General features: G+C 38.5%; 1 protein-coding gene across 1 annotated transcript in view; it reads left to right on the top strand.

Annotated features, from left to right (window-relative positions):
- Window positions 1-1,123: 1,123 nt before the first annotated feature.
- The window catches only part of zcchc7 (zinc finger, CCHC domain containing 7), a 105,915-nt gene continuing 98,598 nt past the window's right edge, over window positions 1,124-8,440 (top strand). The window contains exon 1 of the mRNA XM_037674339.1: window positions 1,124-1,193. The gene's annotated coding sequence lies outside the window, so the exon portion shown is untranslated. The remainder of the gene's footprint in view (window positions 1,194-8,440) is intronic.

Genomic DNA, 8,440 nt, shown 5'->3' with positions numbered 1-8,440 from the left:
ATCTAAAGCACAGATTAGTCTCTTTAGAATGATTTGTTCAATTAGCTTTGTAGAGATCTAGTAGAGTGCTGGATGAATGGGTAAATGAGGCACAGATTGTTGTGTAAAGCTCTTTGAGTATCTTGATTAGATAGAAAGGCACTATAATCCATCTTTCTCCATTTTTCCTTTGGATTTTATAAAACCACCGCCCTTTCCTTTCTTCCTCCCATAATTTTTGCTACCTTTCTTTATTTTTTTTTTGTTTTATTATACCCTTTATTTCTGTTATACTAAACCTAACATTAACATCAACCACGTCCGACTAGTGCTGTCCTTAGCCATCCAGTCTGCCTTTTCATTCCCCGTAACCCCGTGATGAGCTGGAACCCATATAACATTTACTGTAAGCCCCATCATGTTGATCCTATAAAGTGTTTTTTTTTTTTTTTTTTATTTTAATTAATATAGCTGGTCTAATATCTGCCTTATGTTTCAAACTGGCCAGTGATGAACTAGAATCTGAGCAAATGATTGATTTTAATGGTCTTACCTCTTCTACCCGCTGAACTGCTAAAAGTAAAGTGAGCATTTCTCCTGTATAAACTGATACTCCATCACTAACCCTTTTTCCTATTAATATGAAATTGTGGTACAATAAACACTATCCCTATTCTATTAGCTGTATTTTGAGATGCATCTGTGTATATATGTACATAATTATAATACTGGTTGATGTATTCTTGTACTGTATATGTATTCATAGTAAAAAAAGTTTTTTTTATTTTTCTGTTCTAATAATGCAAAATCTACTATAGCATCAGGAAGTACCCAAGATGGTATTGTGGGTAATGGAACTTTATGACATATCTAATTTCTCTAAATGGACTTCATTAACTTTGGTATTTATTATCCATCCAAAGCTCTTTATTTTTTCCTTTTCCCAACCTGATTTAAGCGCCTCTAATGTATGTATCATTTTCTTTTTGAGAGAGACGGAAATACGTCATTGGGTAATCTTATTTTGGTGGAACAAACCTGGAAGTTATTTGTCACTGACGGAAATACGTCATTGGGTAATCTTATTTTGGTGGGACAAACCTGGAAGTTATCACTTTCTTGGTGAGACTGACGGAACTACGTCATTACGTGATCTTATTTCGGTGGGACAAACGTTTATGAACAGTTGTGAAACCTCCAATTCGCTGGTAAAGGTGAGTTTATACAAAATGACTCACATTATGAAACACACACAAAGGTTGCTTTGAATTCCGATACTTCAGCTCCACGTTTTAAATTTTCTTTCGTGTCTCTTTGAGCTTGAAGCGCTTCATTGTTTACATCCGACCGGTAACTTTAGGCATTAGCCACGTGCACAGAGACAGCATGTGCTAACGTTATTAGCAGAGGTACGGAGAGAAAACCGTCACTTCTCAGCGGTAAAGTCCCTGTTTCAAGTGTGTTAAGGTGTGCTATATTTTACACACCCATCGGGAGTTTAATAAAGAGCAGATGTGTGGATGTACCAGTCTGCTAGCTTGTTGTTAGCTCGTCGATGCTAACAACCGTCCAGAGTTCAGAGCTACTTCCACAACAGATTTATCTCATTTTGCTTGTGTTAAGGGTTTAGTAAATTTTCGCAGCTCTGTTCTCGTGAGGGTGGATAATAAGCAAAACCACTCGGAGATCCTTTTAGGACGTTGTCTTCGTCTTTATTGTTGCATTAACAACGGTTCTTCACCACCGTCTCTTCCAGTGTTGCCAGATAGAGTCGAGGTTTTCAAGCCCAAAAGTCTGTTAAAAACCGCCCCATCACACACAAACTCGCCCAATAAATATATCGTTATATTTACTGTTTGAGCACACACACAAACATAAATAAACTCACACATACACACAATACCACCCCTGTAAAGATATATTGGTGTTCATATGTTCATAAAGGGCAGCACGGTGGCGCAACTGGTGCCTCTGTTGGCACCTGCCTAAAGCTGCTGCCTCTCAGCGCGCAGGTCCCTGGTTCCAATCCCTGTCCGGGTGCCCCTCTGGGTGAAGTTTGCATGTTCTCTACGTGCATGCATGGGTTTTCTCCGGGTACTCCGGTTTCCTCCCACAGACCAAAAACATGCATGTTAGGCTGATGGTAACTCTAAATTGTCCCTAGGTGTGAGTGAGAGAGTGAATGGTTGTTTGTCTCGTTTGTCTCTATGTGGCCCTGGGATGGACTGGAGACCTGTCCAGGGTGTACCCCACCCCCCGCACAGTGATTGCTGGGCATGGGCACCGGCGACCCCCGTGACCCAAAATGTAAAAAGCGGGTAAAAGATGATGGCTGGATGTTCATAAATGTCATTAATCAAAATCAGTTAAATCTGAACGTTCTTGCTCGTTATTCAGAAAATCAAAACGTCACATTTCAGAATCTGCTTATTATAGACAGATTAATTTATGTTCAATATGAGTATTTCTATATTTATCACCAGTTAGCTTGTAGCTTCGTTATTTAGCCCTCGAAGAAAATACTTTAACGCCACTTGCTTACAGTTTTCAACTAAAAAAAAAGTAACGATTAAACTGACAACTTTGATTTTACTTCAGACACGGCATTACTGCGGTTAGCCGGTAGAAGACAAATCTCTATCGTAGGCTAAATTTCTGTCGTTTCTACCATGTACCGTATATATCGCACATTCCTAATTGGCAGTAAACCACCCAATCTGGCAACACTGGAAATTTCTCATATTCAGTTAGCACAGCAGCACATCAACGGAAACCGGAAATACGTGTACTTACCAAAATAATAGTACAAGAGCGTTGTCCAAAACACTTAAACACCCCCACTCGCTCTTACGTTACTTGATTACAAATAAGTAAACGTAACTTTACATATACAGTGAACCCTCGCTATAACGCGGTTCACCTTTCACGGTCTCGCTGCTTCATGGATTTGCATCGTGCATTGTGTTCTGCATTCTGATTGGCTAAACAGTCTCTCCAGTACAGTAGTTATTTGTAAAAAAAACGTTTATACAGTACTTTGATTTGTTAAACACATGCTTGGGCCTGTAAAAAGGTTTTGTTCTTGGGTTTGAATGTATTATGGAGTATTTCAGTGTATAATAATTGTAAAAAAAAAAGGTTACTACTTCACGGATTTCACCTATCACGGGTTCTTTTTGGAACGTAACCCCCGTGAAAAACGAGGGTTCACTGTATGTGATTTAGATAAAACAGGCTCTGTTTTGAACCTTTTCAGTTTAAGCTTAGTGGCTGGTTTTGAGCTGAGCCTTTTTTCAGCCTCTTTTGTCTGTGGGTTTGCAGCCTGGTCTGAAACCCCCCACCCCCAATTAATTAATATTAATTAATATTAGTTGATATTAATCAATAATTTTTACCAACTTGAAGCATTTCTCTTTGGGACTTCACAACTGTTGACTCCTCATTTAATTCACACACTGAATGTGGTGTTGAACTGCGTGAGTCTGAAACGGTGGTTTCTTTCTTGGTGCCGTGGTGAAAAGCAGCTGTTTCGACACTGAAATCTAGGGCGCTGGTAGCCGGTGAACCACCTCATACTTCCTCACGCAGCACAAAGAAAATTAGCACCACACGTCCTTGGCCACTCTGACGTCCAAAGTCCACAGCACGCCTGTATTTTCCTCGGACTGCTTTCAGTTTGGACTTCACCTGGGCTTTTGTTATGGTGGTTTTCTCATGAGGGAAGTCTTCTCCATTTGCTCCTCTCATTAGCCGGATACTGTTCCAAGTAATGCGTACTTCGACTGACATGATTCCCAGTCAATGTTCTCTTGAAATTCTGCAGTTTTATAATTCAAAGTCACCCTAAGTAACGTCGTCTGTCCATAGAAATACATTATTCTCTGCCATCTTGACGGTAGTAGTGGCTTTCATGTATAACTTTTTTTTTTAACGCATGCACACTTAGAGTTTCAAGTTTCAAAGAATGTAGCACCAACTATTGGTGTTGTGGAGGAATTACACCGTTTCCACGTCTACATTACTGTGTAATCAGAGACAATAATTAAAACGTTTTCATGTAAATGTGTTAATAGAAATGGGAAAAATATTCTGTTTGCATTGGATTGTTGTCGTGTGAACAGGGCCTGAGTTTGATCTGCCGCTTTATAGTTTTTATTCTCACAAACAGGTAAATACACGCAAAATAATTGCCTCTAGATTACTTACTCCATGATTTATCACCACTGAGATGATGTTTAAATGATAAACTTCCAACATTCTAGCAGCACATTTTACACTAAACCTTATCAAAAACTTAATCAAGCTAAAGACATGCTTCCAAATTTTAACACGGACTCAAATGCAGCAATCTAATCTTACTTGGTTAAATCAAGTTCAAGGTTCTTTGTCATTTGTCATGTGGTACATGAGGTGGAATAAAATTGTGTACTCCAGGTCCCAGTTACTCCCCAAAATAGCAAAGATATAAAGTTTTTTAAAAAAGAAACCGTATATAAGCAACTAAGATGTACGCAAAACACTAATAATGTAAAATAATACGGTATATTGAATTAAAGTAAATTAAATTTATTAAAGTAAATAAAGATTTACTATTAAAAATGAAATGGTTTAGTTTCACTACTTGCCAAATGACATTGTGATATGAGGTATTTTAGTTTCTTAATTGAGATACTTCTATCTTTAATATTACTCGCAGTACTTTTTAGTGCAACACTTAAATATCTAAAATGTCTTAGATAGAGACTCTTCCCCAAAAGGATGGAGGCCAATCTGCTGCTTTTAAAAGACTTTAGGAGCATAGAGGAATTTAAGATGTAAGCAAGTTTCAAATGCAGTTATAAATATCAGCTCATTTATCACAAGATGTTGAAATGTTTCAATTGGCTAGATGAGTATTAGATGCCAAGGTGTGAATTTAGTTTAAACGTGGTTTGTTTATCGAGTATATGCGTTTTTGATTTGTCTTAAATCAAAGAAAATCTTTGTACATTTCTCATAGAAATGCCCAGTGACCAGACTGCAGTGGTGACATGGATTATTTCAACAGCACACCACTGGTTATAGATTTAGGGTGTGTTGAAACAGTTTAGATGTAGTTTGACAAAAAAACACATTAACAACTAAACCTGCCATTCATCCATTAAAGTGACAAGCCTGATAATGTACTTTACTTACTTTACTTATATTGAATACTTTTTTCTTAAAAAGTTTGACTTGTTAGACGATATTACGTCTTTACAAAAGGACTTGTATCAACAATGTAGTAATCTTGAAGTAAGTAATATTTCTTTAGTTTATATTTATTGGTTGTTTAGGTCTTGTTTAGGTGTTTATTGCCTTGCACTGTGAAATCCATATTAATTTTTAAGATCTTTTTTTAAGCAGTAGCTGTCACAATTATAGGAAAAAACAGTTTATAAACATTCCAAACAGCATTGTGAAGTGTGTAATTTCCTCAAAACCAATTGGAAAAGGTTCTTCTTGATGCAAAATGCTAAATGGTGTCTTTTTGGAGCAATGAAGCTGTTTATTGAGACCAAACTTTAACATTTCTCAGTACATTCACAGTGACAGAATGTACCTTTCCACACACTTTATGCTGAGCATAACATTGTTTTCAAGGTTTGACTAAAATAACCACAACTTTTTAATTTCTTTCTTTTTTTTTGGCTCTGTTTTGTTTTGTTCATTTTCATTTGGAAATGTTGTAGCATTTTATCCTGGAGTATTTTCTGCAACATTATGAAAGTATATTCTTGTTCTTCTAATGCAGCATTGCTCCATTTGCGAGTTTTTGTGTGTATTTTTTTTTGGAAGAAAATTTCTGCCTGTGAGGTTTTCATTTAGATTGGCAGCTGTAAACCTTTTCTTTTTGTCTTGTAGCATGTCCATAAAAACAACATAAAACAAGTTTCGTAAGCAATAGAGAGGAGCATGATGAATATGCTAAGCGGTCACTTCCTTTTTAGCCAATTAATGATCTTGCAAATTCAAAACAGTGACTGCAATAATTGTTTTTAAGGGGCCGTTTACACGGGGAGTATTTTGAGTGCACCCACAGCTTTCTCTCTGCGGTTCTGCTGATCATTTACACGACACCAGTGGCCCCCCTCTTCAAATCCGGAGGTTTCTGAATCCACCTTCCAGAATGGAGGTTTTTCGCTGACCCCTCGCAGATATCTCCCGCTGAGGCTTTGCGTTAAACCACGTGCACACGCACGCGCGGACAGTCGCTATATTTCTATCAACATGGCGGCGGACACACTGCTTTCTGAACTACGACTGATGGAATATATTTTTAATCTCGTAGTTAATCTACGTCAGATTCCAGGTGCTGTGACCAACATCTGTGTTGGAAGAAATACAATCTGATCTAGTTCTAATATCGCTGTTTATAGAACGAGGCACGCGCACACGTCGCGCTGCACTATAACATAAATGTGCTAAATAATAACAGTTTAATTACAATAAACAGTATTTATGTTAGTGCGAGATATAATGAAGCTCTGAGCTAAATGAAGCTATCTGGACATTATTTAATTCAAATTTAAAATGATGCTAAACATATAGCGTGAACACTAAAGTTGAAAATGAAGACATCAGGTTTAATTTTTATTTATTTATTCAACACCACAAACTGTATGTCACACAAACACTGATAATTAAACTGAACACACTATTAAAACACGTTAACTGAACTTGAATGGATTGAATAAAAGAACTGAGGGGAATTTTAAACAAATAGTTCATCAACATCTCTCTTCGACGTCCTCCTGCAGTTCATCTGGGCCTCGTTCAGAACCGGTCCGCCTGGTGGGAGGACAGCTTCTTCTCCTCGCAGTAAAAATAAAAACTCAGTTGGTTGTTTTGTAACTGAAGTAAACACAAGCTAACATCATTAAGAACATTTGATTTACCTGCTGTAAAACAGCTACTGATGATCAAGGAGTAAAGTCCAACATCGTTGACTCGGTTCTGGTCCACTCAGCGACCAGTGTGGAGCTGTTAGACGAAGCAGTCCCGCTTGGCGTCAAATCTGTCGACTCTCATCCAAAATCCACCTTTAACTTGTCGTTACGTTGTTCTTAGCTGATTAGCCCAGGGGAAAACAGCGTGCCAAGGCAGCACGCATGTGCATTAGGTGAAGGTACAAAATTCACAGCGCCATTTAATGATCTGGCATGGTAAGTACTGCGTATTTGGGAGGGCGGGGGGGGGGGAAATCCTCTGGATGCATGTAAACCCAAAATCCAACCGTGTCAACACAAATCTTTTCCTCTAATTAACATACGGAAAAACCTACGTTTCCCCCCATCGTGTCCGTGTAAACAAGGCCTAAAATGTGTCACAAAAGCTAGAGGTGGAAGTGGCAAGCTGTTTTGTCATACTAGTGCTAGAAAATGGTTCTGTACAAAAAGCCTGTGGCAGAATCATTGGACCAGGTAAACCATGTTAATTGTACATATTTCCACTGACAATTTAAAACCAGACCTAATGGATATTTATGTCCTCGAGTAGCACCAGTACAGCTAAAGTGAATTCAGCTAAAAGTCTAAGATTGTTTTCCTTTAAGATGTCAAAATGTGAGAAAAGCCTCAGCATAGTGCAACAAAGCTGTCAGTGGTCTTAAACACTTTGTCTAGGTGTTTCTGAGCTGAGTAGTCAGAGCTTTAATTAGGCAGATTAGGTAAAATCATTCACCATTGTTGATGGACCGTGACTGCTCTGAAGCTTTAAGTGCACCACATTAATTCCACCTCTGTAAAATACTGTTGGTCATTTGTCATCTTCCTGTTCCTGTACGCTGCTGTACTTTGAACACATAGCTGTTGCCCCTTACCAGGCGGTAAGACTCGACTTTCTGTCCCTCTAATCCCTGGTGGCCGGCTTGTGACCATGTAGCGTGGCGTTTATGCAGTGTGCACGGCCTGGGGGCCAATCATCTCCAGCCATCATGGCACAGACACGCTGGACTGGACAGAGCAATGGGCCGATGCTCCTTCCACATCTTCTGTGTATGTGTGTGTATCAGTGTGCGTATGTGTGCAATGGGGATTTAGAAAATTAACAAGAGTGTTTCATAGAGTGCAGTGAGTAGATTTAACAATTCCTGACACAGTTGTTCAAAGCTGGATGTGAGTTTTGTCTTAAAAGTTGGTTGCAGTCAGAACCTGACCAGTGATAAACGTTGATCTTCTGGTTCCTATCAGCACTGTCCTGATTGAAAAGACTACAGGTTAAAGTCTTAGTGCAGATGATTCATGCTCCCTTAACTTTCTTAACAAGATCTTACCCTTTTCCGAACAAGAAGAAAATATCATGTAATGGATGTTGGCTCGAGTCCATTTCACTTCTTTTGTGCTGTTTATTTGAGATGAGGAATACTTCTGAGAGTAGAGTAACTAGCAGAAACTTCTTGGCAAAACCTGTAACGTTCAATTAATCAAGCTGGATTTCCTTA

Source organism: Nematolebias whitei, chromosome 3, assembly GCF_014905685.2.
Source record: "Nematolebias whitei isolate Nwh7 chromosome 3, NemWhi1, whole genome shotgun sequence".
Classification (NCBI taxonomy): Eukaryota; Metazoa; Chordata; class Actinopteri; order Cyprinodontiformes; family Rivulidae; genus Nematolebias; species Nematolebias whitei.
The sequence above is the reverse complement of the archived record's forward strand: the minus strand, read 5'-3'. Positions and strand labels throughout refer to the sequence as shown.